The following is a 26,796-nucleotide window of genomic DNA, read 5'->3' as shown; positions in this document are numbered from 1 at the left end:
CAGAAAATGTACATTAGAAATGAAATGCCTAACGAATGGAACAAAACAACTCAAATATCAATTCCAAAGAAAGCAGGGGCATCAGAAGCAGACCAATTCAGAAGAACATCCATTTTTAACGTAGCTTATAAAATTTATGCTAGAGGATAACCAAGCAGCTAAGGAAATATGCAGATGATCCAGGATTGCATCAGGCGGCCTTCACTTCAAATAGATCAACAGATGATCATATATTTGTAGGAAATTTAAGGAAATATATAAGAATGAAGAAAGTGAAATTTCAGAAAGAGAGTCATCAGATGAGAACAACAAAGGAAAGAAGTATAAGCATTGGAAAGCGAAAATAAGAAGTGAAACGTGATGAGAGAACAGTGATTTAATAAAGTGTGAAAGGAGTGCCGCAAATCATGATTTGTGCTTGTGTTCGTAATGTAAGTCTTTTATAATATATAAAAAATGGGGGTATCGATGTTACCATCAGGGCACCTGATTGAAGCGATTTGGATGGGGAGAGTGAAATTGCCAACGTCCTGTTATTATCAGATCGTGAATTGAAGGCGAGCTCTTCTTCCCCACTCATTGGGACATCCCCTCGTACGATGGCTTGTCCATTACCGGGTTGTAGGATTTTATCGTTGGAAGGAGATTCTCCTTAATCCCGCGGACTAAGCGTAAGTGTCTCTGCTTACGGGTTCGCCCTCCGTTTTTGGCCCTTCATACAATGGTAAATTGAATACAATCAGTGTTGTACTTGATCAAGTCGTAAGAGGAGGGCAGTCCACTGTCTGATGGTTGTGCCTGCAACAATGAGTGGTTTCCTTTACATGCATACATACAATTCAAAATAGCATGCTATATTGTACTCCCCCTCTTATCTAAAGGGGCTACCCCCTAAGACCTCCACATGCGAAATGGTTGCATTTGCTTGATTAGTTTTCGAGTTATGTAGAAATTTGTTTTTCATTTGTATGGGAGCCTCCCCCTCCCCCCTTACAGAGGGGAAGGGGTCTCAAACCATCATAAGAACCTTTCCCGGTCCCAAAAACCGCTGCATACAAATTTTCACGCCGATCGGTTCAGTAGTTTCCGAGTCTATAAGGGTCAGAGAGACAGAAATTCATTTATATATATTGATCAATAGAGGGTGGGCTGTTGAACATTATACAGGGTGGCCACTCAACAAAAAACAAGCACAAGAAAAACGGGAAATAACCGGGAATTCGATTGAAACTTTAAAATATGTTTTACATCTTTATTATTCGCATTCTGATAATAAATATTCTTGTCCGATATATCTAATATTTCTCTTTGAATCTTGAATATTTTTTCAAGCGGAATTCTTAATTTGTGCTTTGTACGCGATCAAAAAAAAATCTGGGACCTCAAAAAATAGCAATGTTCCAGAGTTTCAAAAATGTGTCAAGTCCAAGATCGTGATAATTTTCCTTAATGATATCTGTGAGAATCCTAAACAATATCCAAGGAATTTTGAATATTTTTTATTAACTTTAGAAGCTTGAATACTTTCTATGCCTCAAAATCTAGAAAATTTCCTCATTTCTAGGATATTAAATTTACGTCTGGAGTATAGATGATTTTTTTCAATATCTCACTGTTACATTTTTCTTAAATTTTTATTAACATAATTGAACAGTTTTCTTAGACAAAAAAAGCTAAGGATTATGTCCAAAACATGACCACATTGTTGACGAATGACTACTATATTATTGTTGATATTCCATTAAATAATATATTAATAACAAAATAAATGGTTTCGAAATTAAACTCCATAATTAACAATTCATTATTAAAATTTTTGAAATTGGGCGGTTAATGAATAAATCCTAAAATTAAGGTGAAAGTTAATGCTTTTTCGTTGATACTGAATCCACACCCGTTCAAACCACACCCAAATTCTAAATGCACCAGTACCAACAAGCATTGCAGATTAGAAAAATGGGAAGTATTGAAATTTTGAACATATTCATAAACACAATATTATTGTATAATTATAATAATTCTACTACTGAAATGACAACTTCAATTCCAAGATTCCAAGTTCAGCATAGTCCTAATTATGCTCAGGGAAGTCTTGCCGTAGTTCAGAGAAATCTTGATGAAGTTCAGGGAAGCCCTGCCGAAGTTCAGGAAAGTCCTTCCGAAGTTCAGAGAAGCCCTGCCAAAGTTAAGGGAATTTCTGCGAAAATTCAGAGAAGTTCTGTTGAAGTTCAGGGAAGTTCTGCCGATGTTCAGGGAAGTTTTTCCAAAGGCCTGCCGAAGTTCAGAGAAGTTCTACCGACGTTCAGGGATGTCCTTCCAAAGTTCAGGGAAGTCCTGCCGAAGTTCAGAGAAGTTCAGCCGAAGTTCAGTGAAGGGTTGCTGAAGTTCAGAAAAGTCCTTTCATTTCAATTCTTGGAAATCAAGGAAGTCCTGATGACGTTCAGGGAACTCATGTCGAAGTTCAGAGAAAGCCTGCAGAACCTCAGGGAAGTTCTGCCGTAGTTCAGGGAAGGCCTTTCAAAATTCAGGGAACTCGAATTATCTTTAAAAATACTAAGATACATCAGAATACCTTCGTCAAAAAGGCTGAAATTTTTCAAAATATACTCAAATGCTTGTGAAATAACTTGTTAAATTTGAAGATCAAATTGGTTTAAATTTTTTTTTTTTTATCAATGGCAAAAGTGGATGATTTCTACAATATTTGAAGATATAGTTCGATTTATCTAATCATCTTTAAAAATACCAATATATCTGAATACATTCATCAATTAGGCTGAAATTTTCGCAGAATATTCTCAAATACTTTCATTTAGCAATGACAAAAGTGGGTGATTTCTAAAATAGTTCAATTTATCTTTAAAATTAAAGTGCACCTGACATCACAAATCGTTATGTTTCAGAACTATGACAGACAAGTGGTTTTCAACCAAAAACTGGTAACTTAAATTTAGTTTATCTTTACCTGTGCTCAATTAAAAATCCACAAAATAGCAAACGATTTAATTGAATAAATGGGATGTAAATTTGATTGGTTCATTGCACCATATTAAACTCCCAAAAGAATGAATCAAACCTCAAATATACAACGTATAGTTCTTGTAAAGTTTTCATAAAATTCATTATTTTTGTCCTCGTGTCTTTCAGATAGATTGCCACGTAAATTGCATATATCGTGAGATATTGACAAAAAAATCATGTGTGTTTGTATAGCCACCTATTCCCAAGTAACGCCAAAAATATAGTGAAACCTGAAGACAGACGCATAATTCCAAGTTGAAACATAACAATACAATTCTGAATTTGTTGTATCAATCTGAACAACTTTTCCAAAGACAACAACCTTCTATGTAGCAGAGCAGTCAAGTTAAAGCAAGCAATCCGAAGTCAAATTGTACATAAGCGCCAACAGATACGATAATTCTGATCTGACCTGTTCAGTGCACCAAATAATTTGAACTCAAATTTCAAACTAGTGCCACCTGGTGTCGAATCATCGAAAATTTCATTTTGGTTTTGATTAATTCTGTGCCTTGGACTTCTCTAATAAAATTCGTATGGTTATTTTGGGGTATCACCCAAGCCATTTGTGTAATAGTTGTACCATTTGGGTTATTGTTAATTTTTGGTATTTGTTAATTAGGGTTCCATCCAAGCGAGTACGTCAACACATTCCTTCTTGACCTGTATTCAGACGTGGCCGACTCTGAGATCACCAGTTGTTACGCATTGACTATGAATGCTAGTTCCATACAATGTCTATTGGCTCTACGTTTAATTACAGCTGATCTGTCAATATCGGAGCATCAAATTGCGGGCGGTCAATCATTCTCATGCTCATGCTCATTAATCGTTGATCCATTCGTCAGTTGACGTGGAAGTGCTCTAATTTCCGACTCCCCGCTGCTCATGTGTGCTCAAGTTTCCCGATAAGTGCCAGAAACGTAATTGATTTATTAATTGATCACTGGGCATGAATCGTCGTCAAAATTTCCATCGGCTCACACGTCTATTGCCATCATATTTACTCCAAACCTATAAATTTTCCCTACTATAGAACCGCTATCAATTCGCACATGCGACTGCAATCATTCATACATGAGCCACCACCGTAATCGAATTGCGCACCGTTCGCAACCTCAAGTATCAGATTGCAAAAGTTCATTAGCAACAGAGTACGAAGTGTCGTCGTCGTCGTTGGCGCATTCAATCCTCACTCTCTCTCTCTGTCGGCAACAGGCTTAGCCAAAACCGAACCAAGGAAGCAGAGTTTACGATTACGGCTCGGTCTCGGCTGTCGTCAGGCTTCAGCGCGATAACGGAATTCTCTTCGGAGATTTGCTACAGCCTGCCAGGAAGGAGGGAGTGTTATGTCACCCAAGTGTGGCGGGTGACACTGTGTTTAGTCTAAAGTCCCCATTGACCGTCCGCTGTAGACTACATAGGATCCACGCGCCGAGGATGATCCGTCAGCAGAATTCGTGAACTGCCTGCCTTATAGGAGTGCACCCGACACGAGGCGTCGGGCTTTCTCATATCGTGTTTTGCCTAAATTGGTAACGATCGTGGGCTTTTGTTTACAGAACTTGGGCGCCAATCCGAGACTTTTGCGATGCTGAATAGACTATTTGCATTTGTGGGTTAGCCGGCCATGATTGGCGGGGTAGATTGAGGTAGAACTTATCTTTCAAGAAATAGCACATCTGCATCAATGTCGGTCTTCAGTTAGCTGTCATAGTACGACAGTTGATAAGGACTGTATCGTAAAACTCTCTATCTTACCTGACACTGCAGTGCTGCATGACTTCACAAAGTCTACAATGCGCACTTACCATTTTGCATCAGACAACGCAAATGAGTGACTGCTCTTGATTTCATCATCTTCCACCTATTCCAGTGGAACAAACCAACGCAACGTCGGGTATTTTTCGCTAATGTTTTGTTTATTGTTTTCATTAGCCAGGCTGCAGCAATTAACGCGCGAGGCAGATTACAAACATCAGCTTTCCAACCCGCACCCCACCCCATCGGAACGAGTGGGAAGCGATCAAGACGTAGAACAACAAACCAGCGGAGATTATTTGTATAATTTGCGATGCGCAAAAAGCCGTGTCACATGAATCGACAGCTTTTTACCAGCACAGGTCGACCAATACTTGTATGACTGCATCAGCCGCCCGCGCTCTGGGATGTGCATTTGGTGGAGCGGAATCACCGAAAGTGATTGGCACTTTTTCGGTTGTCGATTTTCAATACTATATTGGCATGTGGGAGGGGTCATGCCCCGTGCCTAAACATCCCCGACAGGTTTGCCAAAAATAAGCGAAAGTAATGCGAAAATAGAGCTGCTCGCGCTTGTCACACCACCGCGCGCCGTCTCCTCACATCATCCACCCGGCCGGCATGGCTGGCAGGTCGAACCTTTCATACACCCAGAGGAGCAGAGCACAACGTTGTTGTAGTGGTCGCCGTCGCGGTCGTAGCCGGTTCCTTTGAAATGACCTTTCAGAGCGCCCCGGTCAGACAGACACACGTAACCGCGACGCGCATTTTCTCGACGCTTCGTTGACATTGTTGTTTTCGATTACATTCTACGATGAGAAGTTGCCGTTGCCGGTGGAGTGATGGTGGCGAGTTCATTAGCTTCAGGAAATCTGTTCAAATTTGGCCTATGTTCGTGAAGAAGAATGTTGCAAATTTATTTAGGTGGCTATATTAGAGGCATGTGATTCAATGCAATTCTATATTTTAAACAGGATGATCAGTCCGGATCTGCTGGAACTCCCGGTATTGCTAGAGATTAAGGAACTTCGTGAATACTGTGAGCTTCCAGTACTCCCAAGAAATGTTAAAACACTGGGAACTCTCAGAAAGCAGCTCGGAAGCTCCAAAACTCGGTGTACCTGGATTTTCCGGAGTTCCGGGAGTACCGAGAGTTCTGTTGTTTACTGAGAGAAACCTTCATAGTTACTTGGGAATGTTTGGAAAAGTTGTGTTGATGCAGTTCTTGTTGGAAGGTAAATATTCATAATCAGTGGCGAAGTCAGAATTTTTGTCTGCGAGGGGTGGGTTTGTAAAAATGACATGATTATTGGAAAATCTATTCTATATTGAAATACCATTGATATCATGGGAATTAATACCTGCTCATTTTTCCAAAAATCGCGTCTCCCAATTCTAGGGAAGCTAGTTCGATTTCTTGGGAATCAGCTGAAAAACCATGCCAAATTTCGACGGCAACATATTTGGGGTGCAATTACAAAAAACCAAAATCGACCGCGTTACAAAAAGTGGTCAGGTTTTGACTACTAATAACTCTGTTAATAGCGGATGGATTTTAATTCTAAACAAGCCAATAGATTGGAAATTTTTCTACGAAGCTGCTAAAATGAATACTTTATCAATTTTTATTAGGTCACCATTGAAAATTACACAACTGTTACAATGGTGATCAAAATTATCACCGATTGCATGCAAAAAGTGGTTTCCCTAACACAGTTGCCAAATATTGATACCGAGCACGTAATCCTTCGTCAAATCTACGGTTGTGTCTTGGATACAACCTCTTACTTTTTTTTAAAGATAGCTCACATTGATCAGGAAACCATTCGCGGGAAATTTACTCTGTGTACTCTATTAACCCTCCGTTACTCGTGGTGTTGTACTTTGTGCAACACATATGCGTTTTCCATTGCCATGTTGTTGCTGAGTTACCAATCGATCTAAAACCAACGTGTATTCCTCAAAAAGCTTGCTTTGAACTAAACAAGCTAAACTTTGATTACAGTGAACCCAAAAAAGCGGATAATACGGAAAATGTAAATGGAAACCGCGTAATCGGTTTCCATACGTATGTGGGATTTGACTTAATTGCGTACAACATGGAAAATCTTGAGATTCTGACCAGATAAAAAGTTACAATCTTCAGGCGATCATAACGCTGGTGGACAGTAGTTCAGAGTTTTCCCACCAAGTAGCTCTAGTAGACATGGGAAATTCTCGCATGTGATATATCTCGAGATCCTCACCAGATAGAAAGTTACTGTCTTGGACAAAGTTGTTCAGGAGGTCAAAGCCTATTGATTGATGCACAATAGTTCAAAATTTTCTCACTACGCAGTGCTAGTATACACGTGACATTCTCGCACGTAAAATATCTCGAGATCCTGAACAGATAGAAAGTTACTGTCCTGAGCAAAGTTGTTGAGGAGGTCAAGGTCTTTTGGCTGGTGGACAGTAGTTCTGAGTTTTCTCACTGCGGGGTGCTAGTATACATGTGAAGTATTTGGCATATAGAATATCTCTAGATCCTGACCAGATAGAAAGTAATTGTCTTCGGCAAAGTTTTTCAGGAAGGCAAGGTCTTTTCGTTAGTGGACAGTTGTTCAGAATTTTCTCACTACGCGGCGCTAGTATACACGCGCAATTCTTGCATTTACGAGCTATAAGAGATCTTGACCAGCTATAAAGTTACTATCTTCGGTAAACTTGTTCATGGGTTCAACACTTTTTGACTGGTGGACAGTAGGTAGTTCAGAGTTTTCTTACCATACGGCGCTAGTATACATGTGGATCATTCCAGTTGGTTTTGATCTTAGGTGCCTAGATCAGTCTGGGCTACAACCTTGGATTTTCGAGTTTTTAGAAATTTTATCTCTGAGAAAAGATTAGCCTACAATCAAGCAAGCTATTTTTGATCTTGGCACGCCATTTTGGAGGTGTTTTAATGTAGATTTTTTTTTTGGTGTATTGACATTTTACTTTTTTATTCAGTAAGTACAGTAAACAGACAGATTCCTTGAATGTATTCAAGCTATCTAAAAATGGGCTATTTTTTATCCTGGGCGGGGTTTTTTGTTTTTAAATATGTTAGACTCAAATTTTCTCCACAAGTTGGAAAACTCTTCTAATTGATGTGTTTTCAAGTGAAAATGATTTGAACAAATAGTTTCTAATATATGACCAGATAAGTGAAAGGTAGTTTCCCGTAAATATCATCGCAAATTTGCAAAGTAAAATCATTGAATTCTTTCGTTTTTTGCGGAATATTATAAAATTCCAAACTGGGAAAACCGGGAAAAATCCGGAAATTTCAAAATGCAAATTTAGTGACCACCTTAACTTTTGCATTACCCAGGATTGAGCAATGTAACGAAACCCATTAGGGTAGTTCATAATATTGTTTTTACTCCACCCCACTCAATCGATTCCAAATCAGGATGACTTTCTAAAAATTTGAGCTCTTTTGGTTGCGACCTCATACTGCACTGGCCCTGTGAAGTTTATATGGGAATTACTATGGGAAAAGTTATCTTTTTGTACTCATCGTCCTAGCCCTCTGCCATAATGAGGCAAAGTTTGATATCTTTACATATGTGAAATTATTCCAGCTACAACTTTGCTTTTTGATTGAACATCAGCATAATTATGTTATAATTAATTAGGAAGATGATGATGCTCAGCAGCATTTGTGTACTTGGTGCGAAAATAGGGCAACAAATCCAGACTGCTGTGTCATAAGTTTAAAATGCTGTGTTGCGTGAAAGCAGTTTTTAATCATATTAGAAAGTTATCGACTTGGATATCAAATAATGGGGTGAATGTCCTTAATGTCGGCCTAAGTGTTCTTAATTCACTATTACCAAAAATATCCATTTGTTTTTTCCAGATGACGCATTGTTCTTAGAAAAATTGAAAAACAGGAGATTTGTTTCGCTGGATGTGCCCAGTCTTGCGATCCATAGGCCAACATTAGGGCTATTTCCCGTGTCAAATTTTTATGACGTTCAATCGAAAAGTGGTTCTCAGCTGGGAAAATTTCACATAAGTTCACAGGGTGTCGAATACATGGAAAAACCTGGACAATCAGGGAATATCAGGGAATTCTGTTTTGGACCTGGAAAATCAGGGAATTTCATTCAAAGTCAGGAAAATATTTCTTTTTAACAGAAACTTATTAATAAGTTTGGCTGACTTTGCTTGTTTTAAACAACTTAATTACTGGTTGTAGTTTAAGGTTGGTATTTCATTCCAAATTTAAATAGAGTTGCCAACTTGTGGTTGTTCAATGTTTGATGTTGCATTTTTGCAAGTTGAGCAAATGTTACTCCTCAAATATAAGGGTATTTCGATGATTTTGAGCCTTAATTCAGCTCCCACTGGGTGTTGTCACATTCCACAGTTGAACCCAAATAAAAATTCATTTTCGTAGAGACGCTAGATGTTGTTAGTTGTTGCAAAATTTAAGCTGCTTATAGGAATGTGCGTCTCTCAATAGATGTTATACCTAATTGCGTCTGACAAAATTTTACCTTCGAGTAGATTGGTGTGTCTGCTCGATCCAGCTGTGTCCAACAAAAATCAATCCCTTGAGCGCATTGGAGCACCTTTGAGTAAATGCAAGAATGATTAAGAGTTAAGCTGGGTTTAGACAAGGCAAGTCATTGATCAACTCGGTTGAATTCAATTGAATTAAAAAGTTGGTACTGGTTCAACTTTTTTTTTAATTCGAGTGAGTTAATTAAGTCAGTTGAATGGCATGGTTTACACGTTCAAGTCAGTTGAACTAACTAAATGAGAATTCAGGATAATGGGAGGATTTTTTTTATTCCTTGGTGCAACACTTTTATTATTGAATAATGATTCAAATATACGTAGACAAGCTTTGCTTTGACAGCATAGAGTGGCTGTATTAAGTATTTTTGGTCTTCATTGTGAACCTGGTTAGCTCGTCAAATTAGCTTATATGTAAAGTTTTAGTAGTGTAATGTCGCTGCTATTGCAATTAAAATAGAATTAACTTACAGAATTTTGGAGGTGAAAGCGCTGTTTTTACGATTTCTCACCGGAAGAATCCACCCGCGAATTAGGTTTTGGTTAAGCGTATTATCCGAAATAATTTTCTTGCGGAGCTGGGTCGCACAATGTGCTCAAAGCAAAACAAATATAATGGGATCAAAAACAAGTGTATCATATGTGAAATGCAGAGTGACCAGTGAACCGGAAAAAGCTGGGAATTTGAAGTCACCGTGAAAATCCCGTGAATTTACATGACAAATTTGGAAAAATGTACCTCGTCCTCTTTTCGAAAACAATAAGATTTCAAGACCCAGAATTTTAGAATTTTTCAAAAAAAAAATGAGCAGATTTTAGAATAAATTCTAGAAATAACGCCACGAGGATTCCAGGATTCTTAAAAATACTAAAGGACGCGAGTTTTGAGGGTACAATTAAAAAATAATTCTGCGAAGATCTATAAGGAAAGTCCGAGTATAATTCCAAGCGCATTTCGAATGGAATTTCTAGAGAATGTTTATCATAATTCCATGAAATTTTCAGGAGAATTTATACAGAGTGTCGACTACCTGAAAAAACCTGGAAAATCAGGGAATTCCTTTTTTGACCTGGAAAATCATGGAATTGTCAGGGAATTTCATTCAAAGTCAGGGACATATTAATAAGTATGGCTGACGTCGCTAGTTTCAAACAACTTAATTACTCGTTGTAGTTTGAGGATGGTTTTCAATTTCAAATTTTAAATAGAGTTGCGAAGTTGTTTGTGGTTGTTCAATGCTTGATGTTGCATTTTTGCAAGTGGAGCAAAAGCTACTTAAATACTAGTTACTGCGCCGTACTTAAATACTACTGAGCGCTATTGAGTAAATGCAAGAATGATTACGAGTTAAGCTGGCCTTAGATAAGGTAAGTCATTGATCAACTCAGTTGAATTCATTTGGCTTGAAAAGTGGAATCTGGTTCAACTTTTTTTCAATTCAAGCCAGTTAAATGGCATAGTTTACACGTTCAAGTCAGTTGAATTCAACTGAGTTGGTCAATCGACTTGCCTTGTCTAAACCTAGCTTTAAGAGAAGATAATGATTTTTTTTTCTGAATACTTCTAGGTCTTGTTCCATATTGTGTTCTTAACAGTTTGATTAGCTCAGAGAACTAACTAAATGAGAATTTAGGATAATGGTCTTTCTTGGGAGGTTTTTTTTTATTGCTTGGAGTAGCACTTTTATGATTGAATAATGATTCAAAGATATGTAGACAAGCATTGCTTTGACAGCATAGAGTGGGACTGTATTAAGTATTCGAGGTCTTCATTGTAAACCTGGTTAGCTCGTCAAATTAACTTCACAGTAAATTTTGGTATGGTAATGTTGCTGCTATTGCAATTTAGATGGAATTAACTTACAGAATTTTGGAGATGAAAGCGTTGTTTTTCTTATTTCCTACCGGAGGAATCCGCCCGCGAATTAGCTTTTAGCTAAGCAAGCAAGGCAAAACAAATATAATGGAATTAAAAACAAGTGTATCATATGTGAAATGCAGAGTGACCAGTGAACCGGGAAATCGGAAAAAGCTGGAATTTGAAGTCACCAGTCAAATCCGGAAAAATATACCGCTTCTCTTCGAAAACACTAAGATTTCAAGACCCTTGGACTGTTCTAGATTTTTCACTTTGAAGAACTATTCAGAGAATTCTAGAGATAAACCAAGGTATTTCAGAGAATATTTTCTAGGTAGCATTACGAAAACCTCTAGGAGAGTTTTTACTAGATCTCCCAAGAGTGAAGAGGATTCCAGGATTCTTGAAAAATTATGCAGTTACACGAAGATCTATAAGAATAGTCCGAGTATAATTCCAAGTGCATTTCGAAAGGAATTTCTAGAGAATGTTAATGTGAATTCCATGCAATTTTCAGAATAATTTAGAGGAGAACTCCAAGATAATTCTGAGCAAATTTTGAAGACTATTCTCGGCGGGAGTATTTGCCATGCCAGGGAAGGGGGATTACAAGTTTTGCTCACAAAAGCTAATAGGCCCATTGCAATTGTTGGTCTGAGGTGAATTCTACGGAGAATTTCATGCAAATTTCCAGAGAGAATTTCAAATTAATTTTAAAAGAATTCTGGAGAGATCTCTGTGATAGGAAATTAATCTAAACGAAAGGCTTGAGAACAATTAAGTAAAAGCCTGTAAAGTTTTGAGCGACATTTTCATACACAAATTGTGAAGACTTCGAACCTGTCGCAGATCCTAATTCAGAATCCAGCAAAGTGACTGCTGTCTTAAAAATTATCCATTTAACCTTCGGCTTCATCGCTTTCAGTTTTGTGCTTAATTATCGCGGTTTAGGTATTTTAACCTAAACCGCGATAATTTCCAAAATTCCGGGAGAAAAGCGGGAAAATTGCTAATCGAGGTTTGCTGGTTACCATGACGATGATTTGGAGATTTGGATGAATTTATGCTCCTAGGGTAGAATGTGGATCCTTCCCGCTTTTGGCAACACGAGATTTCTGTCTTTTTTTGCATTCTATAAAATGTATGGAACGCTTTATTTAATTTGAAATTGTAATGGGCCACTATTCACGGGTTAGAGGTCCGTGCGGTATTTCATGAAAAAATGTCCACAAAGCACCAATATATTCTGAGGAAAGTTATAGCTGATGGAATTGTGTTGCCAAAACCTTGAAAATCAGGGAATTTAGTTTTCTTCTTTGAGTCGACACCCTGTTATAGGAGAACTTCAAGATAATTCTGGGATTACAAGTTTTGTTGACAGAAGCTAGTAGGCCCTTTTCAATTGTCAGTCGAGAATCTGACGTGAATTACATGGAAATTCTACGGAGAGTTTCATGCAAATAAAAAAAAATTGAAGTACCAGTGAATTTTTAGTGCTCTTTGGAGGATTTCTAGACTATTATTTAAAAAATCAAGGGATTTCCAGAGAGAATTTCAAGTTTATTTTAGAAGAATTCTGGAGAGATCTCTGTGACAGGAAATTAATCTAAAGGCAAAGCTTGAGAACGATAAAAATATAAGCCTGTAGAGGTTTGAGAGAAATTTTCAAACACAAACTTTGAAGACTTCAAACCCATTGCAGAACCAAATTCAAGATCCAGCAAATGTGTTGTTGTCTTTGAAATTACCCATTTAACCTTCGGTTTAATCGCATTCAGTTTTATGCTTAATTGATATGCCTAAACCGCGAAATTTACCAAGATTCCGGGAGAATAACGAAAAAAATTCTAATCGAGATTTGCTGGTTACCATGAATATGGAGGAAATCTCGATGAATGTATGCCCCTAGAGTATAATGCGGATCCTTTCCGGGTTTGGCAATACGAGATTTATGTCTTTTTTTTTGCATTCTATGAAATGTATCGAACACTTAATTTAATTTGAATTTGTACTGGATCACTCTTCATGGGTTAGAGGTCAATGAGAAATGTGATAGCTGATGGGGTTGTATTGCCAAAAACGGGTAGGCACTGCATCTTGATTTTTTTTAATTACTGGCAAATCGGAATTTTGTTTTCTTCGTTCAATGAGTATGAGTTCTAATCCAAATAATCTCAAATTTTATGACAATGATCAGGACCTGATTTGGAATCAATTGAGCAGGGTGTAGCAACATCAAATTTTGAACCACCCTAGTACAATACCATTCTAGGTAATGTTACAAATCCTACAGTTGTTCTCGGAATTTTTAAATTTCTGCAAGTATTAAGTGCAACGAAACATGGCTTAAATGATTAGGGCAAATGAAATTTTTGAAGATAGCCTTCATTAGGATATAATCAAAATCTTCCGTTGTATTTCTTACAACATTACGATGGTATTCTGCAGCATCATCGCCAAACTGATTCAGTAGAAGTAGAGTAACATCGATGCCCATGACCTGTATGGAACACTTTGAGAATCTTCGTTGAAACCTCAATAGAAACCCCAGCGTTCCACAATTTTCACTGCATTCAGCAGCAAATATCTCATCATCCCATGTTCTCAAAGCATGATTCATTGATGCTGTCTTACAGCATCCTAATCATGGTATTATGTCTTCTCGCGGCTAGCACTATCGCCTGCTCGTTACGTCGGAATGCCAACTTCGAGATTGATAACGCCGACGGTACTTGCTTACGAAAAATTGGCATCCCAACCACGTATGACGAATCGGAATATTTCACCAAGCGAACGAAGGTTTTTGTAACACCAACACCGACACTTAGATTACACATCAGGGTGGGTCAAGTTTGTATGGCGGGTCACATCCGTCTGCTTCTTACTGCTCTTTTGATCTGCGTTGAAGTCTCCATCAACTGTGCCAAATTTGAGCGAATTCGATCACAATCTGTATTTGCGGGAGAACATTAAATTTTGCTTTGGAAAATGTATTTGAAACGGAACGAAACTACTGGTTGTCAAAAACTCATAAACTACGACTATGCCGAACAACTTTGTCCAAGACATTTTCTGTTTTGCGATCTTTTACATAGTTGTTACAGGTATGGTAAAAATTGAGAAACTTTTGAATTTTTGACAAGCAACTAAATGGAGCAGTTCCAGGATTTTTTTTTTGTATCGACCTTCTCCGATTTGTATGATTTTTTCTTCGAACAGAAGCTTATGAAAAATGCAAACTTTCGGAATGTTTAAAATAATGGACACTTGAAAATCGACAAAAATCGTAGAAGAAGAACTTTTGGTCATATTTTTCAAATTGTTTTCAGTTTGTTTTTCTGAGTATAAATTACATAAAGAGGTTTTAACAAACAGTTCAAAAAATTTACCAAGAGTTCGGGTTCTACTTTTTTTTTGTCAATTTATAAGCGTCCATAATTTTAAGCATTCCAAAAGCTTGCATTATTCTCGAGCTTTTAACACTCCGAATACGATGCCTCCGATAACATGTGTAACAGCAAGTTGGTAATGTTTGAAAAATCATCGTTCAGCAATTTATCGTTGGTTTTTAAATCTATTGATACCGAATAAATCTTTAAAGTATTTAGTTTCAAATGGCACCAACAGATTTGAAATATGTACGTCAATAAATGACTGAGCTATAATTTTTCAAAAATTGCAAGTTTGCCGTTACACATTTTACTGGAGGCACATAGTGTTCGTAATGATAATTTTGTTTTTAATTGGGCAAAGACATTTTCAAATATTTAGGATGTAAAAAAATATTTTTTTACTTTTAACTACTAAAAACATTTTTTTTTTGTAGATTTATCTAAAAAAAAAAAACAAATTTTTCGTTATAACGTTGTTTCAGACATAATTCGATCAGAATTACCGTTTCCGCGTTAATTTTTTTTTTATAAATTTCAAAGATGCCATTTTGAAAATTTTACAACATCTAAAATGGCCTAATTTTAGCAAACATTTGTTAATTGTCCATAACTAACAATCATACAAAGTTTCATGCAAATCGGAGAAGGTCGAGTTTTTCCGATTCGTCATTTGGCGTGTAGCTGCTCAATAGTTTCGGTCCGTTTCCCATACATCTCCGAAACAAACTATAAAATTCTTCCGCAAATCCAGATCGTAACAAATCATCGTTCAAATTTGGCCCATTTGAAGGTTAGCAGGGCATTGTAAAGTTGACCCACCCTAATACACATCGTACCTTCGTCTTGCAAATGCGACTCGTGAACTTGATGATACGTGGAAGAAAATGAATGAGATTCGGTGTTAATTATTTTGCTGGTCCTATCAGCCTAGGGTTACCAAATAATGGCCTCGGGCGTGACAACGAAAACAATGGAAAACCGTGCCAACATCCGTTCCACAACGAAATTTGTCATCCCCACCTAGTGCCAACTTGCTAAACGAACTAATTACCGCCGTCCATTTAGATGTGCAGTGGCTATCATCAACTGCTCCTAACAAATGGCTTCTGAAATGTTCCTCTGTCATTCCACGTGATTTAACTACGGCACGTAGGTAAGTTCCTCCTCCGCTAGATCCCCCCACGCGCGTATGTAAAGTGAACTCCCCACCCCCGTTCGAATCGGAAATTTACCAATCAGGTGCTCTTTGCCCGACGACGACGACGACGACGGCGGCTTCGAAAGCGAACGCTTATCGACGTTCGAGGAAATCATGTGACAGAATGTTCCCAAAAGCAAACCTTTTTTTTTCGCCCTGTTCTTGTCCCATAGCAGCATATAGCTTCTGCTTTGTTCGCTCTGCCGTCGAGAGACTATGAACACACCCCTGACTCCACAGCAGCAGGGGTGCTGTGCGACTGAAAGACGCAGCTGGTAGACATACAGTAAATTATCATCGTCATTGCGAGCGAAGGAGACGACTGTCGATCACGAATGCGTGAGCTTGAAATTTGTCCAACCGAGGAATGAATGTTTCTGTGTTCAGTTTTGGGTTTTGAGCGCTTGTATTAAGTTTGCTTATAGTGATCGTTGGCAAAATGTTGGCTGGTGGTGGTGAAACAAGTTATGGTCGCTTCCAACGGAAACAATCTGAAAACTTTTCTCAGTGTGTGGAGTTGAGGAATAAGGGGGAGTTGCACCTCGGGATAAATATAACGTTTGTGTAGTTTGACAATAAGATTACTTGTTGAAAATCAATGAAACGATCATCACCTGTCAATTTCGCTTTCAGAAAGTCACAATCAACGATTTTAAGATTCGCGAGTGTTCACTCAGAGTGAAATTGACAGGTGATATGTGTCAAACACATACTTTACAACCACTTCTTAAAACTTAAAAGTACGAAATAACATTGTAACGTCTGATGATTTCATAAATCTGTAATAACATGTTTTACAGAAAGTGAGTGGAAGCAACCCTGCTAGCTGTCAATGTTTGCCAAAATAATAATATAAACCATTTTTTTCTATTTTCAGATATCTACTAAAACGGTAAGTAGGATGGATCCCAGGTGTGACCGTATGTTAAAGAATATTTAATACTAAAAGCAGATCAATCTACCTATCAGTTATGATTCCCTTTTTCATAAGAGATGGACCAAATTTCGCTATATTGATCATATCTCATATGGCTATGGACAAACTATCCCAATAATCTCTCAACACTCACTTCATTTTTTAACATCGCTGGTGAAACGTATCCCAGAACTTAGTGGCGTAGATTGTTCTTCGCAACAGTTAATCCTAAATGAAAGCAGAACCACCCGACTGCCGCCACTGTTCAACTGAACTAAACTATTCCCGACCTACGTCATTCCCGTTTCGGCAGCTACACAACCTACACAGAGAGTATAACGCAACCAAGCAGCAGTAGCAAAGCGAGCGAAACCATACACCATCTGTGTAGAGTGGTCGGTTTACTGTGGCTCTCACTATACACCAACCCAATGTTGATGGTATAGCAAAAATGATACACTAAACCAGCCAATGATGACGACGACATCAATACGGTACCCATGTAACTATACTGACACGAAATTCATTCACACCACAGTGCAGCACTCATTCTGTGCCGCACTCACCGTGAATGTTCTCTCCCTTCGACCGTTGCTCACAATCACACTTGATTGTTCTGCACCACAGGGAAATAGTTGTGTGGTGCGGCATTGTGAGATCCGGTTTGGGCTTAGTGTCTTCATTAGGGTGATCCTAGTACATCACCGAAAAAAAGCTACATGTTTTGTACAAATTTGAGGATTTTTGCAATTCATCCGTTGCGTTTGAACGTGTAAAAATATTGTTTGTTGTAATATGTTTACCGCTCGGTCGAAACACCATAACTCCAACTAAAGCAAAGCTCGTTCTCTCTCTTAGCCGTAATCAATGTATTTTTCCGCAATTCTATCTTTAATCGGGCTGACCCTTAAATTCCTGGGTTGGAAATAATTGCACACGATTAGTTCTGTTTTCTGTTTCTTATTTATAAAAACTCTTTTATTTTTCTACATTAACATAAATTGTGTAATAATTTCTGATCCATGCAAGTTTCAAATTTATCAACTTATGAGTTACTTTTGCGATTGGTTTAATATTAATCAATTTCTAATTAAAATTTTAAATTTGTTTAATTTAAAATTAGATTTATGCCCGGCAACTCTAATGTCATGTTCAAACTACTATATCAGAGTGGCCAGCGAACCAGGAAAACCGTGAGAACCGGGAAATAACCGAAAATTTGAAAAGAAGCCGGAAATAAACCTTAACATATCATAGTCCAACAAAAAATAAGTAAGCAAACATATGTTTCTTCAGCTCAAAATTGGTTTATGCAGCTTTTAATTATCTTAATGTTTTAAAATTATTTTACCTTTCGCAAAACCCTCCTCAGAAATCCTTTGGAATTCTCCTCAGAATACCTTGGAATGCTGTGCTGAATTTCCGTGAAACTTTCTTTAGAATTTAATTTAATTTTTTCAGCATTTTTCTTTATTTACCTCGGAACACGATTCCGTCGGCATTTTTTCTCGGATCTTGCTTAAAGTTGTCTTGTGAATCTTCCTAAGTATTCCTTTCAATTTTTTTTATAATCCATTTATTTGTCAAGGCTCAAATGTGGTAGCTTTGCGGAGCCAAATTAATTTACATGTTATTTTTGATAATCTTTTTTTTTACAATTAAAGTTAGTAGAATGGGGGCTGAATACTCGCGGTTTACTCGAGAATAATAAATACATTTATTTAGAGGATTGGAAGGGGACAAAGGAAAAGGGATATTGGCAAATCTGCTTCTTTCTGCTTCTTTCGACGGATGATTGTCACTGCACTGTATTAGCGGACATGTGGTGTGGATCTCGATACATTGAAAGCACAGCTGAAATGATGCAAGAGGGGACTTGGGTTGGAATAGTGATGAGAAAATTAAAATACAAAACACTACTAAATACACAAATCAGCACTTTTTAAAAATACATAAATTAATCTCATAACATCGAGATCACGGCAAACCAGAACGTCTCTTATTGGTGTATAAGGTTGTTTTCCTCGGGCCCTGAGGGATTCAAGTAGTTCGGATCTCGCCACATGATGTGAGGTGCAGGACCAGACAGCATGCTCGACGTCGCGATAGCCGTTTCCAGAGGTACACAAACTGCTGTCTACAAGCTCTATACGGTAGAGGTGTGCGTTTAACGAGTAGTGATTGGACATGAGCCTGGACATTACCCGGATAAAATCGCGATCCACGTCCAATCCCTTGAACCAGGGTTTGATCGACACCTGTGGGAGGATCGAATGTAACCATCTTCCCAGATCACCATCATTCCACTTGTGTTGCCAGTTGATGAGGACTTGCTGACGAGCAATTGTGAAAAATTCATTGTAGGCGAATTGTCGCTCGTAAATGTCGCCTCTCATAGCGCCCACCTTAGCCAACGAGTCTGCTCTCTCATTGACCGGGATAGAGCAATGAAAAGGGACCCATGCTAAGGTGATGATATGTGAGCTGTTTGATAAAGGACTCAGTGACGATCGTATTTCGTTCAGGAATTACGTCGAGTGCTTCATCGGCCTCATTGAACGCATAGCCTCCAGAGAACTTAGACTATCCGAAAAAATGAAATGGTGTTCAGGGGGACGTGAGGAGATCTGCTCTAACCAGCGAATCCAAACACATAAAGCAACCAACGATACAGACAAAACGGTTGCTACGATTACCATAACAAACTCGCTCTGTAATATAGCTCGATCCGAGTGGTAGAAGGATAATGATATATTACTTGCCTGCTTTGTTGCAATATACACGGATGAGGACAAAGCTTGATATGAATCGAGAAAAGACATAACAAAAAAATTCCCATTAACACACGTGTATCATCTTCGGCTTTACTTCGTGAAGCAGCTTGCCAACAATTTGCTCGTTTCCTTCTACCGCCCCGAGTGAGCTGTGTCGCACGGGCTGCTTGTCATGAAAAAGAAGGGAGAAGATTATATCATTATTGCTTTCCACTTCTGACATAGCGTTATTATTCGGTTCGTTGATCGCTTGTCATTTTGTCATTTGGAGATATTTTTGATTCCTTGGCTCTAACACATACAATATAGCTGCTAGTTCCGCAAAGTATACCGAACATGGTTTTTGTAGCTGATATGAGGCGCTATGGGGATCATTGTATACACCAAAACCAGTGAACGCATTTATTGTGGACCCATCAGTGAAAAATCTCTTCTCGGCATTGACGTGGCGGTATTTATTCGCAAAGATGGATGGTACAATCAGAGGGCGATGGGGCTCTGGTATTCCTTGAATTTCCTCCCTTATTGTAGGATCGAATCTTACGGAATAACAACTGAAATCGTGGGATGCTTCATTGGTATTGAACAAGGAGGAGCAAATTCCCAGAGTCATGTACTCGTAGTACAAGCTCATGAATCGTGTTTGTGGATTTCGCTCAAGCAGCTTCTCAAAATTCTCGATGACCAACGGGTTCATGACTTCACAGCAGATAAGGAACCGAAACGACAATTCTGCGAACCGATCTGGTTAGGGAAGTACACCCGCAAGTACTTCCAGACTCATTGTATGCATCGATTGCATACAACCTAGTGCGACTCGTATACATCGATATTGAATCCGTAGCAGCTTCAAGATTGGAAGCAAAAGCTATCATACTCCAAAACCGATAGAATGGTTGTTGTGTAAAGTCTTATCAGATCTTCCGTATGGGCTCCCCACGAAGTACCGATGATGCAACGAAGAAAATTGATTCTTTGTCGGCACCTCTGACTCAGATACGCAACGTGTTCTCCCCAAGTGCATTTGGAATCGAACCAGACACCTAAATACTTGAAAGACATGCTGTGAGTGATTGTTTTACCCATAAGTTGAAGCTGCAACTGTGCTGGATAAAGCTTCCTAGAATGGGACGGTACGAGTTATGATCCGACGCGGGTTTACCGGGTTTCTGAATGGTAATAACTCTCACTTGTCTCCAATCGTCCGGAACAACGTTGTGCTCCAGGAATTGATTGAACAAGTTCAACAAGCGCCTCTTAGTGACGTCTGGGAGGTTCTTGAGCAAGTTGAACTTGATTCGATCCATTCCCGGAGCCGAGTTCTTGCATGTAAGAAGAGCAATTGAGAATTCAACCATCGAAAACGGGGAGTCCATGTTTGAAATTATTATCAGAAAACCCTTTAAATTCTGTTCATATTTCTTTTTAAATTCTCCTTAAAATTCACCTGCTGTTCTCCTCGAAATCCGCATATAATTCTCTTCAGAATCTCCTATGAATTCTCTTTGAAGTTCTCCCCACAACTCTCTTGTAATTCTTCTCAGAGTTCGTCAGCACTTAATCCTAGAATTATTGTAGGATTCTTGTCAGAGCTCTATTAAATTTTTGTTCGAGTTCTTCTCAGAATTTTGAATTTTTAAAATTCTTTAAAAAAATCTTCTTATTAGAACCCTGAAATTTTTTCCAAGACCACACAATTTTATCCAAATCTGAAATCCCACATTTTGACTATTTTTCTCAGTTCATATTGTTGGAAAAAAAATCCAATCCTGTTTTTTTCTAAATCTAGGATTTCACAAATCTTTTAAAAATGGCATATTCTAAGACTCTAAACACATTTCAAAGCCTCAGAATCATAGAAATATTTTTTTTAAAGATTTATATTAGTATAGATCACAATACTTAAAAAAAACCTTTTCGTATCAAGTTCAAGATTTTTTAAATAATTCTTAATATAATCGCTCCCTCTAAAATTCGGTATAATGACCCATTCAACCCGATAGCGTTCGGCTATGCGACTTTAAACAAAATCCATGGCTCTGGTGCTTTGTATATTCTGACGCATTACAATCATAAGAGGACTTGAGTCTATAAAAAGTTATTCAAATTGGGTCTATGTACCTTGAATATAACGTGATATTGCAATCATTATTTTTACTAAATCTTAAAAACCGTAAATATGTTGAGATTTGAACCGGGCAAACCGGGACAAAACCGGGAATTTTAAAATCCAAGTTCACTGGCCACCCTGCTATATTTAACACTTTGCCTGTACCACTGTCCACTTTGTAAGGCTGTGACTTTTCTGTTTGTCGGTGGATTTTACTAATTCTTTCGTGACTAAGTGCGTCCTGGTACTAGATACTAGATGAAATCTGCTCCAACAATCTTGAAACACATATTTATTGGAAACAATTTATTGAAATACTTACGTCGTCTGTACCCTGGGGTCAAACGAAATTTCAATGGATTTCTGATATTTCAAACGATTTGTAAAGTAATTTTATTTTAGTGGACTTTTTGTTTGAATTATCTTATTATTTTTTTGAGAGGCGTATCTCTCAGGGGAAGGGGTCATTGTAAAAATATGCCCATGAAGTGGAATGTTTTGATGTTAGAGATGTTTATATGACGAGATTCCAACCATATAGGATGTTGCTTCCTTCTGCAAATATATTTAAGAATAGAAGGTCTTCAAAACTATGGATAGTTTACAGGGTGGCCAGCAAAGTGGGAAAACTGGGAATACCGGGAAATATCCGGGAATTTGAAAAGTAACCGGGAAAATCCCGGGAATTCGACGAGAGAACCGGGAAAAATAAATTAACCAAACCATAGGAACAAAGTTTTACACCAGAATTTCAGAATCAATCATTAAAATAGAGTGATCCTTTACCAAATGAATGCCTTGCTCTATTTGCTGCATAATTTTCTTCAGTTTCCCGTCTTATTCTTTTTTTACAATTTAATCACCCAGCAATATTGCAAATTGATTTTTGTCGTTTCAATTTCAGATGTAAAGTGCATGGTCCTTAAAAGAAAATATTGGAGATGCTGGACTTGGGAAACAAATATTTGTAAAAAACCGAAACTGAATTATTCTTTCCCGGGGTTTTAATTTTCCGTTGTTCTCATGATATGAATTTCAGAATTAACTTGGAATTCTGCACTGAATTATTTTGAAATTTTTCTGAACAAAACCAGAAAACACTCCGCGTAATAATTACCGTTGAATTCTTTTTGGAATTTCCTTGCAGCCCTTTCTAGGAATTTAATTGAAATCCTTCTTAGAATTCCCTTGAGCCTATCCAGAGACTTTGATTCCTTTGAAAATCAATCCAAACATTTCTTTTAACTCTATTCAAAATAGCAGAAATCTGTCGAAATTTTATTTAGAAACTCCTTAAAGAATTTCTTTATAATTATCAGCAAATTTTTTGCAATCAATTTTGTTGGAGTTCTGTGATGAATCTTTCGCACTAGAGTTGAAAGTTTTGTCAAAACACTCTCAGAACTCTGTTTCTTGAATGAATTCTGATCATAATTCCCTTGAAATTATTCATAAACGTCATCTGTCATTTTCCTCACGATCCCCATCTCAGAATTACGTAGGAATTTTCCGCAAAGTTTTGTTTTTCACTGCACTCTTCTCCACAGTAATCCCTCAAAATTCATCTAACAATTTCTAAGGATTTCATGTCAGAATAATTCTGGAATTCTGCTCAGAACTTCCCCTTCGAAAACTGTTTGGGAATCCTTCTCAATATTTGTTTGAAATCAATACTGAAATTTTTAAATTTTACTAAAAATTCCAGGGTTTGTCCGCTAGATTCTATAGATTGTTCTGTTATTTGTTATAACTCTTAAAATGCTTCCAAGTCTCAGAGCGCGACAATTATGACTCCACAACTCATAAGTATGATTTTTTTTTCCTCAAATCTGTCATCTTGAATCTTTCGTTACATTCACATTTTAATTATTTTTTCTCCTAATCTAGCATCACGAAGATTGTTATTAATCACAAATTAAAAAAAAAACGTTCTAGTTTCAGACTCAGATTTTAAAACCACAGAATCTTGGGAATCTTCTTAAATCAATTTTTTATCCTTTCAGTAAATTCCTTTCAGCACGTTCTTAATTATGCGTTCAATTTCGTTTTTCTGTTGAATATAACCAATCGGGAATTTTTTAAGATTTGAACCGGGAAAAAACCGGGAATTTCAAAATGAAAATGACTCACTAGACGGCGCTAAGACGAAAATGATCAAGTTGTGCCTTCTTAAATACAGATTATATACGATATCTACAGATCCTGCAAAGTTGATGGGACGGGCAAGACCTATCCTTAGGTAAAGATTTTAGTCCAGAATGCACTCTCGCTAGTGTGACATTCATATAACCTAACATATTTACTAGATAGAAGGTTCCCGTCTTCGGTGAAGTTGTTCAGATGAATATGACATATCCTAAGATAATGAGTTTGGTTCATTCACACATCAGGTGGCGCTAGTGTGAGAATCATTTTGAACTGTTTGCCCTTACTTAACATCTTGACTAGAAGGTTCCCGTTTTTGGCAAAACATTTAGATGAACATTACCTATTTTATGGTAAAGAGTTCAGCTCAGAATTAACTCACCAGACGGCGTTAGGTGACATCAATTTTTCTTTGTTTGCCCTAACTTAACATCTTGACTAGATAGAAGGCTCCCGTCTTCGGCAAAGTTGTTCAACTCTTTACCATAAGATAGGTATTGTCCATCTGCACACCTTTACCGAAGACAGAAACCTTCTATCTAGTCCATATGTTAAGTTAGGGCAAAGAATGCAAATTTAATGTCACATTAGTGCCAATTGGTGAGTTCGTTTTGAGCTAAACTCTTTACCATAAAATAGTTCTTGTTTATCTGAAAAACTTTGCGAAAGACAGGAACCTTCTATCTACTCAAGAGTTTAATTAAGGGCTAACAATTCAAAATAAATATATCACACTAGCGCAACCTGATGTGTGGATTCTGAAATAAACTCACTACCGTAGGTCTTGTCCATCTGAACAACTTTACCCAAGACTTTAACCTTCTATCTAGTACATATATTAGGTTAGGCAAACAATTCAATATGAATGTCACATTATCGCTGCCTTGTGAGGGAATTCTGAACTGAACTCTTTACCATACCATAGGTCTTGTTCATGTGAAAAACCGAAGTCGAGAACCTTCTATCTAGTGAAGATGTTAAGTCTGGTAAAACAATTCAAAATGAATGCCACACTAGCGCCGCCTGATGTGTGAACTCTGAACTAAATTCTTTACCTTAGGATAGATCTTGTCCATCTAAACAGCTTCTCCGAAGACGGGAGCTTTCTATCTAGTACATATGTCAGGTTAGGGCACACAATTCAAAATTAAAATGTCACACTAGCGAACTACACTCTTTACCTTACGATCTGACCATCTGAACAACTTTACTGAAGATGGAAACCTTCTATCTAGTCAAGATTTTAAGTTAGGGCCAACAATTCAAAATGAATGTCACACTAGCGCTGCCTGGAGAGTGAGTTCTGAACGAAACTCTTTACCTCAGGACAGGTATTGTCCATCTGAACAGCTTTGCTCAAGACGGAAACCATCCATATAAGCAGGATCTGTAAATATCAGTGGCGTCGTGTAACCTCACTTTTAACCTGTGCACCAACTTTCAAAACCAGATTTATTGCCATATTCATACTCGAATCGGTTGAAAAATACTCTTAATCTTCTAGTTTACTCGAAATCTATCCATTGGAAGCAATATTTTAATTATTGTGTATGTCTTGAGAGTTGGTGCACAGGTAGATTGAGGTTAAGGCGACGTCACTGGTAAATATCGTTATATAGTGTGTATTTAGAAGACGTTACTTGATCATTTTCGTTTTAGAGCCATCTAGAGAGTAAATTTTGTCATTAACTATCCATAGTTTTGAAAACCTTGTATTTCTGAACATCACAGAGGAAGGGTTATGAACACTTGCGATACATTTTTCATGTATCATGAAATCCGCTTATAATAGTAAACAGTTCTTTAGATTAATCATGTTGGCATTAATGTAAACCAGTTTTGATAGTAAATTTTAAGGTTTATATTTATTAGTGTTCTTTTCACATGAATATTGATATTTATAGACATATCAATATACATATTGATAATTATCGCTAAATTCTCCTTAAACTTAACAGAAAATTCTCTTGAAAGTCTTCATAATAACCTTGGAATTCTGTTTATAATTCCCATGAAATTCACCTAAGCATTTTCTTAGAATCCTCCTTGAAATACCTTTGCAACTTTTGTGAGAATTAAATTCTTTTGAAATTCTCTTCAAAATTTTCTTTGAGCTCGAAATTCCAATCAGAAATCCTTCGAAATTCTCCTCCGCAATCCGTTCGAATTCTCTACCAAATTTTCTTTGTACTTTTCTAAAGAATTTGTTTAAAAAAGATCCTCCATTTTTTTTGGGAATCAACCTCAGAATACGATGCCTTCGATATTTTTTTTTTTTTCGGAATTCCCTTAAATGTCTTTTCTGAACCTTCCCAGTATTCCTTTGAAATTATCCTCAGAATAGCTTTTAAATTCTCAGTAAAGGCCTCATAGCCTTGTCAGTAAAGGCACGGTATTACCAAGCCGGAGGCGGCTGGTTCGTTTTCCGGTCCGGTCAAGGGAATCTTTCGGGTTGGAAATTTTCTCGACTTCCCTGGGCATAGAGTATCATTGTCAATTCATGCATTGGTATTGGCATCGAAAGCTCTCAATTAATAACGGAAGTGCATTTAGAACACTAAGTTGAGAACACGCAATAAGCAAATATGCACTAAGCAATAAGCAATTAAAAGCAAATAAGAATAAGACCGTTTAAATTCTGCTTATAATTCTTGTTGAACTCTCATCTGAGTTCTCTTGGAATTCTCCTTAAATAACTGCTGCTATTTTGCTCACGATTTCCAACGAATTCTGCTCAGAATCACTTACGAATTCAATTCAGAACTTCCTTTATTTTATACAGAAATTCCTTGGAATTCATCTCAGAATTTCTTAGGACATTATCTCAAAATAATCGTGGAATGTCAAATCTCCCTATGAACTTTTCGTATATTTATTCAGAAATCCTCTTCAGCATTTCTTTGGAATAAACACTTTAATTCCATTTAAATCCTCCCCTAAGTTCCACAGGGATTCTCGGCAGGATTCTATTAATATAATGTCAGAACCCTGCATATTTTTTTTAAATCCCAAAGCCTTGTACTTTTTTTCAGGGCATAATCTGTGATATTGGTAATTTTTTTTTTTGTAA

At 37.4% G+C, this 26,796-nt stretch overlaps 2 protein-coding genes across 3 annotated transcripts in view; one reads left to right on the top strand and one right to left on the bottom strand.

The window, feature by feature from the left end:
* The window catches only part of PRL-1 (PRL-1 phosphatase), a 193,357-nt gene that overhangs the window by 97,338 nt on the left and 69,223 nt on the right, over positions 1–26,796 (top strand). For both annotated transcript variants that reach the window (XM_065223932.1, XM_065223937.1), the window contains exon 3: positions 16,659–16,673. The gene's annotated coding sequence lies outside the window, so the exon portion shown is untranslated. The remainder of the gene's footprint in view (positions 1–16,658; positions 16,674–26,796) is intronic.
* LOC135702879 (uncharacterized) overlaps positions 1–26,796 on the bottom strand; it is a 156,430-nt gene that overhangs the window by 105,278 nt on the left and 24,356 nt on the right. The gene's annotated exons all lie outside the window — the stretch shown is intronic.

This window comes from Ochlerotatus camptorhynchus, unplaced genomic scaffold, assembly GCF_037179485.1.
Source record: "Ochlerotatus camptorhynchus isolate MF236.1 unplaced genomic scaffold, CSIRO-AGI_Acam_v1.1 ptg000202l, whole genome shotgun sequence".
Classification (NCBI taxonomy): Eukaryota; Metazoa; Arthropoda; class Insecta; order Diptera; family Culicidae; genus Ochlerotatus; species Ochlerotatus camptorhynchus.
This window is presented reverse-complemented; position numbering and strand designations above follow the sequence as displayed.